At 46.2% G+C, this 12,104-nt stretch overlaps 1 protein-coding gene across 1 annotated transcript in view; it reads right to left on the reverse strand.

Moving 5' to 3' along the window:
• Gapvd1 (GTPase activating protein and VPS9 domains 1) overlaps positions 1-10,148 on the reverse strand; it is a 148,024-nt gene extending 137,876 nt beyond the window's left edge. Inside the window, exon 1 of the mRNA XM_037413633.2 lies at positions 10,020-10,148. The gene's annotated coding sequence lies outside the window, so the exon portion shown is untranslated. The remainder of the gene's footprint in view (positions 1-10,019) is intronic.
• Positions 10,149-12,104: the final 1,956 nt, after the last annotated feature.

A 12,104-nucleotide genomic window follows, 5' to 3' on the forward strand; every position in this document is an offset into this window, starting at 1 on the left:
GCAAGAGTTTAGCCGTCAGCTCCGTGACGCCTTTCAGGACACCGAGAGGAAGGAGAGGGCCGAACAAGCCATATTCTGCAGAAACCAGAGGCCGAACGAACGAGTATCCATGTTTGTCGAGGACATGCTTCGGCTCTTCAAGCGCGCGGACCCTGCCATGCCCGAGGAAAAGAAGGTGAGGCATTTGATGCGCGGAGTAAAAGAACAGCTTTTTCGCTGGGCTCGTGCGCAATCCACCAACGACAGTCGCCCAGTTCATCAGTGAGGCGACCACTATGGAACGTACGCTGCAGCAGCGTTCATCACAATACGAACGCCAGATCCCAGCCACCGCATGCTCTATCGGCTCTGACAGCGAGAGACAGGCCCTCGCAGACTTCATTCGAAGTATTGTTCGAGACGAACTGCGACAGCTTCAGGCGGTGGGATCCCATCAACCTGTGTCTGCCCTCGCGGATATAATCAGACAAGAAGTCCGGCAGGCCGTCACACCCCTGACCCCAATCACACCACCGATTCCCGAGGCGCCAGTCCTGACATACGCAGCGGCATTGCGATCCCCTGCGCCACCGGCTACAGATCCTGCTATGTGGCCCAGGTACCAGGCTATGCAGTCATTCCACGCCACTGCTTCGAGCCCGCCTCACGGCTCAAGGTTCCCGAGCGCACCCACCTATCTGCAGTCTACCTCAAGACAAAGTGGTAGCAAGGCAAGCACGTGGCGCACCTCGGATAACCGTCCGCTCTGCTATCACTGCGGCGAAGCGGGTCACGTATACAGGAACTGTCAATACCGGCAACTAGGTCTCCGCGGCTTCCATCCTGATGCTCGACGCCCGTGCTACGGTGATCGCCCCCGCGAAATCGAAGCCTATCTCACGGGCCAGCGAACACCTTCGACTGTTCAGCACCACCAGTCGAGATCACCGTCGCCTCGCCGGTCTACGTCACCCAGTTTGCCCTCATCGTCTTCCGCTCCTTTCAGAAGCCGGTCACCAAGTCCCCGCAGGGGAAACTAGGAATGGCGACTTCTGGGGGTGAAGTCGCGGCCCGGCGAACTGCAAAAGACCCTCATTCGATGCAACGACCAGACGAGGACCATTCCGGTTTTGCAGTGTTCTCTGACAGCAGAAAGATCGTTTCTGCCGAAATCGCCGTCTTCGTAGACAATCATGCTGTCAACGCCCTCGTTGACACTGGCGCCGACTATTCCGTAATGAGCGCCGCACTGGCATCTGAACTGTAAAAGATTACCACACCATGGCAAGGACCCCAGTTGCGCACGGCAGGGGGCCATCTGGTGATGCCTACCGGTATGTGCACGGCACGCATTCGTATACGTACGTCGACATTTGCAGGCTCTTTCCTCGTATTGCGCGTGTGCTCTCGGCCAGTCATTCTAGGAATGGACTTCCTTCGTGAATACGGCGCCGTCATCGACCTCCGTGAATTACTTGTGTCGTTCGAGGATCCTTTTTGCGCTGCAACTGACAGTGCACAATTCTGGAAAAGAGCACTTCATGTTACCAACGATTCTCTGACTCTCCCACCTCGAAGCAGCCTCTTTGTCGAAGTAGAATTGGGACAGGACATGTCTGACGCGGTAATTGCAGAGGCCAATTTGTCTCTCCTTATTTCACGACAAATCTGTGTTGCCCGAGGAATCATTCAGCCTAGCAGTAGGCATGTTCACCTGCTGGTCACGAACTTCAGCGACGAATATCGCCACCTAACGAGACACACTGCCATTGCATATTGTAAAGAACTTGCCGATGCCGATGGTTCGCCCACGTTAGCTTTATTCTCATCGAATGGCCACCCTGACGAGGCGTTCGCGAGCACTCTCGACGTGAACGAGAGACTACCTTCGTCTCAACGAGAAAGCCTTTTGCAATTACTCGGCTCATTTCAAGACTACTTTGCCACTACGTCAAAGGTTAAACAGACACCACTTGCTCAGCACCGTATCATCCCGTGACCCACCGAGAGACCCATCCGACAACACGCCTATAGGGTGTCGCAAAAAGAGCAAGATGCTATACGTGACCAAGTCCAGCAGATGCTTCAGGACGACGTCATCCAGCCATCAACCAGTCCCTGGGCTTCGCCAGTTGTGCTAGTAAAGAAGAAGGACAGTACGTTGCGTTTTTGCGTTGATTACCGTAAACTGAACAAGGTCACCAAAAAGGACGTTCTACCCCGGATAGATGACTCGTTGGACCGTATACGCAACGCTAAATATTTTTCTTCCATGGATTTACGTAGCGGCTACTGGCAAATCGCAGTGCATGAGCGCGACCGCGAAAAGACGGCATTTATTACTCTCGACGGCCTGTACGAGTTTAGAGTGTTGCCTTTCAGTCTATGCTCAGCGCCAGCTACTTTCCAAAGAATGATGGATACGGTTCTCACAGGGCTCAAATGGCAATCATGTCTTGTTTACCTTGATGACGTCGTGGTCTTTGCAGACACGTTTGAACAACACGTCCAACGCCTTCATGCAGTACTTCAGGCAATCAGAACAGCGGGGCTTTCTCTCAAACCCGAGAAATGTCATTTTGGATATGAAGAACTGAAGTTCCTTGGTCACGTTGTGAGCCATGCCAGCATCCGCCCAGATCCGGAGAAAACCCGTGCTGTTGCCGCCTTTCCCGTGCCCACAAATAAGCGCGACCTACGCCGATTTCTGGAGCTCTGTGCGTATTACAGGCGCTTTGTCAAAAACTTTTCGAAGATTGCTGAACCCCTCAACAAGCTTACAAAAGACGGTGTCTCGTTTGTTTGGGGTCCCGATCAGTGTCATGCGTTCGACACCCTCCGAAACCTCCTCCAGGCTCCGCCTGTACTGGGTCAAATTGACGAAAGTGCTGACACGGAATTACACACTGACGCCAGCAACGTTGGACTAGGAGCGGTATTAGTTCAGTGGCATAATGGCGTAGAGCGCGTGATCGCTTATGCGAGCAGAACGTTATCCCCAGCGGAGAAAAACTATTCTGCAACCGAGAAGGAATGCCTCGCTGTTGTCTGGGCCATAACAAAGCTCCGCCCATACTTGTATGGCCGCCCATTCAGGGTAGCTAGCGACCACCATTCCCTTTGTTGGCTCGCAAATCTCAAAGATCCCTCAGGTCGTCTAGCACGATGGAGCCTTCGGCTACAAGATTTCGATGTCACCATCGTCCACAAATCTGGGCTGAAACACACCGACGCCAACTGTCTCTCACGTGCACCGGTCGAAAATGCCAACACTGACCTTGAAGACGACGACACTTTTCTTTCTGCCGTATCAGCAACCCGCTTAGCTGAGCAACAGCGTCACGACTCGGAGCTCATTCCGCTCATTGACTACCTCGAAGGACGCAATTCCCACCCTCCTCGAAGCTTTGCACGCTCGCTATCCTCCTTTTGTTTCCGCGAGGGAGTGCTTTACAAAAAGAACTTTCATCCTACACAAGCTATGTATCTGTTTGTTGCGCCAACTACACTTCGTGGTGACATTTTACGTGCGTGTCATGATGAGCCATCGTCCGGACACCTCGGCTATACGCGCACGCTGCAATGAATTCAACGCTCCTACTACTGGCCACGTCTCGCAAAGACTGTGAAGCATTACGTTCGCACATGTCGCGACTGTCAGCGACGTAAAGTTCCACCTTTACGACCAGCGGGACTACTGCAACCAATAGGCCCACCAAAGGCGCCCTTTCATCAGATTGGCATGGACTTGCTGGGGTCATTCCCCACGTTTTCGTCTGGAAACCGGTGGATTGTGGTCGCTACTGACTACTTAACACGCTACTGTGAAACGAAGGCGCTTCCAAAAGCAACCGCAGCAGATGTCGCCCAATTTTTTGTGAACAGCATCGTCCTACGTCACGGTGCTCCAGCTGTCATCATAACTGATCGTGGGACAGCTTTCACCGCAGAGATGCTGCAGGAAGTCTTGCAATTAAGTGGCACGGAACATCGTAAAACAACGGCTTACCACCCGCAAGCAAACGGGCTGACTGAATGACTCAATAAGACAATTGCAGACGTGGTGTCAATGAATGTGGACATCAATCACAAGAACTGGGACGCCATACTTCCCTACGTAACTTTTGCGTATAATACTGCCGTTCAAGAAAGTACCGGTTTCACACCTTTTCGCTTAGTCCACGGTCGCGAGGTCACGACGATGCTCGACGCCATGCTCCTGCCCGACAACTTCGGAATATACCGCACCGATGCCGCCAAATTCGCGCAGTGTGCAGAAGAGGCCCGTCAAATTGCTCGTCACCGTATTCAACATCACCAAACCGCAGACGCAAGCCGCTACAATCTTCGTCACTGTGAAGTTATTTTCAAGCCCGGTGATGAAGTCTGGGTGTGGACCCCTATCCCACAACGCGGCCGTTCAGAAAAGCTTCTTCGCCGCTACTTCGGCCCTTACAAGGTCGTACGACGTCTCAGCGACGTCACATACGAGGTTCTCCCAGAAGGCACTTCGAGACGTTCCCGTTTCAGCCCGCGAACTGAAGTCGTTCCCGTTTCACAGCTGAAACCATACTTTTCGCGCTGTGAATCGCCAGTGAGTAAATGACTTTATTCGTCTCTCCCTTACATTTTTTCCTATTTTTCTTATTTCTCATTTAACTCTTGGATCCACAACCAACTATATTATTCCGCCTTACGCCATTCATTTTGCTTGCATGGTAATTTTCATCTCATTTTCTTTTTTTTGCCTTCATGTAGAGCATCGAGACGATGCTTCTTGGGAGAGGGGGTAATGCCACCATTGATGAAGGAGCCGCTGTGGCTCATACCCGTTTTGGGCTACGAAGAAGAAGAGAACGTTTTCCTTGCTCTAGTTCTGGTTCGGGTGAACCCCTGGCTGCAGGTCTTGTTTTTGCTTGCGACAATATATCGGAGCTTGAATTTGCCATGGCTCAGCTGGCGGGACCCTGATGGAAAGAAGCAACTCGGCGTGGGAGTAGAAAAATGTGTGCCATCTGTGGTCAAACTGCAATTTACATTTGTTTACTTGTGATCTCTATAGATGGCAGGACATGCCCAAAATATGGGAGACACCAGTTTCATACCCAACCAGACAGACTTCTGTCAAATGTTTACATTCAAGCCCAATATATATATATATATATATATATATATATATATATATATATATTATTTTTTTTTTTTTTGAAAAGGTAGCCCAGCGAGTGGCAGGGAGAGACTTAAAAAAGGCGAATAAGTACACTGGGGATTGGCAGAGCTTGTGCGAGTGGTGTAGCCCGAGTAATCTCGGGCTTGACACTGGAACGATTGAAGAATGTATTAAGGCAGTTTGTTATATAATGAGCAATACATTTTTAGACAAACAGGTTACCCTTCAGTTTTATACTTGAATGAAGTGGACAAAACAAAGGAGGGGTATATAATCTGCTTTTCACCAGTCACCCACGATATCTTAAGGCATGAGGGCACCATTGAAATAAAAATTTTCTTCCCACCCCTCCCCCTTCCCAAAAAAAATTTACCAGTTTTGTTTCGTACAACCTCAGACACTTAACTGTCCCAAAAATATTCACCTCTCTGCCTCGAGCCATTTTATAGTTACAGGCTGATCCAAAGAATAAATCATGCAGAAACCAAGGCGGGGGTAAAATTTAATAGATTTTTTCTTTCTTCCTTGTTTAATATTAGTGACATGTCATCTTAATATATTATTGCATGCATCATTATTACATTGTGAAAAACACGTTATTGTATAACATTTCACTTATATTTTGCTTAAAGGTCTAACAGTGCTCTGATTTTGCAAAGCACTCCAAGAGCCTCATGACACTTATAGGGCTCTTCCAACACCATTCAAGCTATTTTTGTACTTGCGGGTTCCATAGACTGAAGCAAAAAAAGATTACTGCAGCAAGCAAGCATTTTGAAGCCATTCGGTCTAGAAAATTCAAAATAAGGGGAAAAAAATGCCAACCCTGAACTTACTTTTTGTAGGTTAAAATATCAGAGTTCACTTGCCACTGAGTTTGAAATGCACCACCAATGGAACAAGCTGAAAGAGCCTACTTGAGAAAAGCTTGCACACCATTGTTGCCTATTGCATCTGGTGTAGCAATCGCACCATTACCACAGTAACAAACAATGTGGTGACCCACACCCTGAGCGAAAGTGTGAAACCAATAACAATGTATCGAGCAGAACAACATTCACTTTTTGAATGCCATAACATTCATGAGTGCATAACACATACAAAATAAGGCTGCTAAGGTGGAACACCAGCAAGAAGAAAAACTTGCACAGAACGGCAAACCTCATGAGCACATTTTCCTATGCTTAGAGGCCACAGCACAAAAAGCAGGCAGTGCCCCTACAGCGTTTTCAAGTTGCACAGCCTGTATTTCTTATTTTCGTTGCAATGGCGGCTAACATTCAGCAAAAAATCATGCATAATCAAATGGATCCTTTTTGTTTACTACGTACCTTCGATTTCTTCAAACATTAGATTTATCTATTCAAAGGTCTGCCCTCTTCCCCATCACTTCCACCAGCAATAGTTTTGGCAAGTGCTACCATGCATCGATGGGGCCGACAGCAACTTAGAGATTTCTTTGCGTGATCAAGAATAATAAACCTATTTACATCAGTGCTTCAACCCACGATAAAATTATCCCTTGCCATCAGTCTATACAAACCACAAATAAAAAATAGGTGCTTTTAAAAGTGTTGGGGGCTGTTCACAGTTCAGCCTATCAGATGCTGTCTACAAGTGTAATGCACAACCTTCACTGTTTCACAGCAAAATGGAAATGAACGTGGTTTATACGCTCTTAAAGATTAACATGTAAGGAACCATAATGGTTTCAAGAAGGCATGCTGCCATTCCTCTGATGATAGATGAGCCGAGAAAGGCAGAAGAAAAAAATGAACGGCCGATACACAGCTAAAACACAGCAAGGCAGAAGCTCATGGAAAACTCTGCTACAAGCCTGAAGCCCTACGGCATTTTACTAATGTGTAGATTTCAAAGCATCAACTATTTTTTTTATCCTTGTTTTTCTAAAAATGCTAATTTTCTCGTGTTTGTGCTGCAGCAACAATGATAATGTTTTATTCATTCAACATTATGTCTTGAAACCTTGCTGGCTATTAATTTTAAATATAAAACATGCAATATGATTACTGCACATTTAAAATTTCATGTTACAGCCTATTACCTCAGAATATAGGCTTGCAAAATGCCTCTGTGGACATTTTTAGTTTTTAAGAGTTTTACAAACACTTACTGCACATTTACTATTCTATTTCACTGTACAGCTTATTAATAACCCTGGATAGATTTCAATGTACTTTGGGACACACCATTTTTTTTTTCATATGTCGAAATTCAGGCATGAGGGGATGTTTTGGTGCTGAATGAAGCTGTATACACAGTTCTCCTAGCAAGGGACAACTGCACTCTAATTTTACCCCCTAAAATAAAAATGTTTAGAAAACGCTCTCCAGTATAATCTGACCTTAATAACTGAGCATTCTTTGGGACTCTGCGATGCTAGTTTAAAATTTCTCAATTATGTATTGTAAAGCATCCAATGGACCATTTTTCAAGAGGGCAGCCTGCGCATGTGTGGCAGTGATGAGATGTGCATCATGTTTTTCGAGGGTTTACACCATAGTGATGGCAGCAAATTGAGCGGCGCCTGGCATTGCAGGTTTGGAAATTTTCCCCAAAAATACCAAACACCCGAGACAGTCAAGTGCCTAGCGGCAGGCAACTTTAGCTACTCTTAGCACGCGGAAAAAGGTCAACTGTCGGTAATTATATAAACATAAGCAGGGACATTTTTTGTCACAGGAAAATTCTTTGTGGCAAATTCTTTGTGGCATCACAGTGTTCTTAGCATCACTACTGTGATGAAGATGTGAATTTTTTTTTAAATGGCAGCAGTTTCTAACACAGAGTCTGTCATGTTCCAAGAGCTAAAGACAACAGCAGCAACCTGGAACTCTTGACAGAGGGCACTCCTATCTGTTTTCGTTAGCCCCCAAAGACTATGAAAAGCAAAAATCCCTTCAAAAGAAAAGGTACCTGGTTTAGATACCAATCCAGAAGTACCACACCTTCAAGGATAAGATCATCAAAATGTCAAGAACACTATATCAACAAGAGCTGCTAGGGATACACCCTATTTATTAAAGTTTTATTATTTTTAAAGACTGTGTTGCCAAATTACTCTCACTTTTAATATTGGTAAATGTTCTTAGCTTACGAGAAAGTGCAATCTAAAGTTGTTCCCACGGGCATGTGCAGCCTATAAATTACGGGTAATACCGATGATAGTGCAGGAAAAACAGAGGCTCTCCTATTATCATTGCATTAGGAGCGACACAACAGAGCACTATGCACGTGACTCCACCAAATTCTGACCTTCAACTTGCCTACCAAGACATCAGTGTTCTCCATCAACTTATACCTTAAAATAGAGGCTGAATTGCCAGTTATTTCAAAGGGATTGACAACTGGCCAGAATGTGTCACAAGTCACTGTAGAATGAGGAAAGACTGAATTATAGCGTCAGAATCAAGTATTCTTTTTGTGATTTGAATAGGACTTGGATTTTCGAATTGCATTTTAAAATCACGAAAAAAAATTTCAAGCAGAAAACACAGAGAGAGAGATGCTTTAATGAAAAGAAAAGGAAGAAATGAAAAAAGCAAGCACAAAAATCTCAAATGAAACTTTATGACAGAAAACTGTCAAAAGGTTGACATGACAAGCTTTAAATATGGTGCGCCATCCAATAGTGTTCAAAGTATATTAATGAAATGGTGCACTTCCTAGATTAGTTATTTTGCAAGACGTTCAAAGCGCACAACGAGATCCTTGAATGTGAATGCTTTTAATTATTGTCCTTTATAATGCAAATGAAAGCAAAAATGCTTATGCAAGCCCGTCGAGCAACGCAAAAAATAAATGCCGCGTTACACACAAGTGTGAGTGAGAGAACGAGACTGCTTCAGAAGTAGCACCGAATTTTTTTTGCAAATGCCACGCAGTCATTGTTTACCTTCAGGCGCCATGACAGCCTAATTAAAAATATTAGCATACATAAATAAATTCGCACAAGCAAGATTAATTGCCATCTCAATGTGTGCCAAGATTCCAACTGTCAACGGGAACCTGCAACCACACGACGGAGGAATTATCAAACTTCAGCAAATGGAAGCCTTCCGATCGCCGTGGCAGCCCGGAAATTAGCAATCCGACTATCAGAGGACCCAAATCACGAGACTAACATATGGAGCCGAGCGCAACTGCCTCACATCACGGTAACGGGGGAGGTTTCATTCAGCGTAACGAAATCGATCGTGCTTGCGACGTGCCTCTCACACACCTACAACGGCACTGGTTACCGGCGTTAGCATCGAACGTCCTCGCTTGAACGAACCGTACGAACGACTTGACGACGAGAATTTCTCTCCCGATGAGAAACACAACCGCTATTAAAAAATGAAAAAGAAAGCAAAGGATAAGGAAACGAGAGGGAGAAAACATCAACATACGCTGTGCTAAGTTTTCCTTTTCGTAATTTTTTTTCTGTCACCATTAAATGTCTAGCAATGCGATCGGAGAATCCAAGATAATCGGGGTGTCAGTGGCTGATCACGTGAAAGATGACATGAACATGACAACCAGGAATGCAGGTCAATAGGGAAATTATACGAATTCCATCCGGGCGTAACACGTTCGAAATAGAAAGGTGGCGTTACGGAAGGGCAAAACGAGAAGTCAGGTACCTTTGGCCTTCACGCCATCAGTAACATTTATCGACGAGAATACCAATTACCCAGATGCAAAGCGCCAAACATTATTGTGTGTTCATTACGACAAAATCGCGCAATCCTGCAGCGGGCCGACTTCGTGCCTCGAACCGTTCGATGAATCACACGTAGCACTCTCAACCAGTGGCCCCGTTGCACTCACAAACCGATCGTGGGACAAGCAAGGACTAATATGTTACCTTTCAGTTCCTCACGGCTCAAATCCGGCGTTGATTCAGTGTACACATTCCGCTCACAGTCCACACTTTGATTCATTAATTCCGACACCCACTATCCACCATTATTGTTGTTGTTGCAATTGGTTCGCGTTTCCACCGCTACAGCCGCTGCCACCTCAGCTGTCTGACGTCATGGCTGGCGCCTTTTACAAAATCCCAAAGTCGGTGTACCCTGGTTGGGCACTGCACGGGGCAGGGCTGGCCCAAAATCCTAGCTCCAGCCCGGCATGCTAGCTGCATAATAAGTTGTCGATTCGGGGCGCGGAATTGCTTCGGGCTCGGATCGGGATTGAGACTTAGTTGCATTTCTATTTGAAACTCCCCGCATATTGTAGCCTGCTGTCTGCAAGAGGCGAACTCTTTGAGGGAGCCCGCCTGAAATTTATTTCTGAAGGGGGTCTAACACCCCCAGCCCTTCACTCACGCTCGACTAATGTTTCCGATTGCGCAAACTCCCAATTGAATTTATTATAGAACATTTACTCCACGAATAACAACGGTACCCTTCCATCAATGGAGAAGCCCGTTTTCACGACACTATCAACACTATTAAGTCGATGTTCACTCGTCGATAACACCACGAATTCCCCATATATGGCACTCATAGGCGTGCGCACAACAGGGGCAAGCCCACACTCCCCTTAATCGACCAGTGAGGGAGGGGCGCGAAGTATGCCCCATGCGTTTACTCTACTCAGTTATGGCTATACTCAGGGTTTTGACAATAATGGCGGCCGAAGGCCCCTGATAACTGATACTGCATGCGTCCCAAGAACTGTCAATATCCCGTTTTTTTTTTTTTTTTTTTGCACCAGCAAAGCCAGGGACCAAAGGCGGACCATTATGAAAAGCACGTCATTGCTTCATTTTCTTTCTTTTCTTTTTTTTTTTGCATTCTTCTTTTGACTCAATTAATCATGAAGCCATATCCCACCAGTGCGCACGCCTGTGTCGGAGACCAATAGCCTAGGCCTTTGCGAGAAGCACGTCATCGCTTCATTTTCATTTTTGCATCCATTGCGGATCTCCCTTTCTTCTAAACTACCCTTTGCGCAAATTCTTTTGACAACAGACGAAACAGACGTGGGCGGATGAAAACTTATTCCAACTGAATCTAAGTATGACAAACTAAAACACCTATGTCACAGGTGCGCGTGCATCAGCTACTCCCTCACCCCAGTTGTAGTGTTTTGCCCAAGGAAGGCCATTTCCTTTTCTGTCAACGGCGTCATGCTCCTGCATTGCTTCCTCTCCAGGCGTAGCCAGAAACTTTTTTCATTGGGGGGGGGGGGGGGGGGGGCATACAGACCCGACGGAGAGGGGTGGCACAGGCATCAGCTTTCCTTTATGACGTGACTATCGGTGGTAGTTTGAGCAGATTGTGTACGTGTATATCAAAGTCATGACACCCCCCCCCCCCCCCTCCCTTGCGTAAGTAAAAAAAAGTGAAGTAATCGCGGTACTGAAGGACAGGTAGAGTGACCGTTTGGAGCAACGGGCTCTAGACGCACCACTGAATGGACTAGTCTTCGAAAACGCATCACTGCGATGACCTGCCCGATCGGAGAAGACATCGTTAATCGTTCATCTCTGGTAAGCGTACATGGCGTAGTCCTCGTCGTGGCGAAGTGCGTTTCACAAGTCAAGGACGGCTCCGCTTACAACGAGGAATGAGCACGTTTTTGTACATTCGTAATTGCATTTCTCTTTTGCTTACTTTTGCTGAGCGAATATTTTCCTACCGTCGATGTTTGTGACTGCATGCCTACGGGAATGATTTTTATGTTAAGCTCTTAAGTCAAGCAGCCCTGACGCAGTGATAGTTTTTTGTTAACACTTTTTTTACTTTACTGCGCGCATCTAAGCATGCTTGCGATATGCAGTAAGTTTTTTTTTTTTTTCTAAGCTATGCTGCATGTTGGCAACACGATTTCGCACGCGTTATTTTTCGGACAGACTTTCTCGCAATCATAGTTTACATTACAGTTGCACTGTGACTTTTGATAGCAATAAAGTGCTCTAATTGTAGAGGTTTTATCGTGCAAT

The sequence above is a fragment of the Rhipicephalus microplus genome, chromosome X (genome assembly GCF_043290135.1).
Source record: "Rhipicephalus microplus isolate Deutch F79 chromosome X, USDA_Rmic, whole genome shotgun sequence".
Lineage (NCBI taxonomy): Eukaryota > Metazoa > Arthropoda > Arachnida > Ixodida > Ixodidae > Rhipicephalus > Rhipicephalus microplus.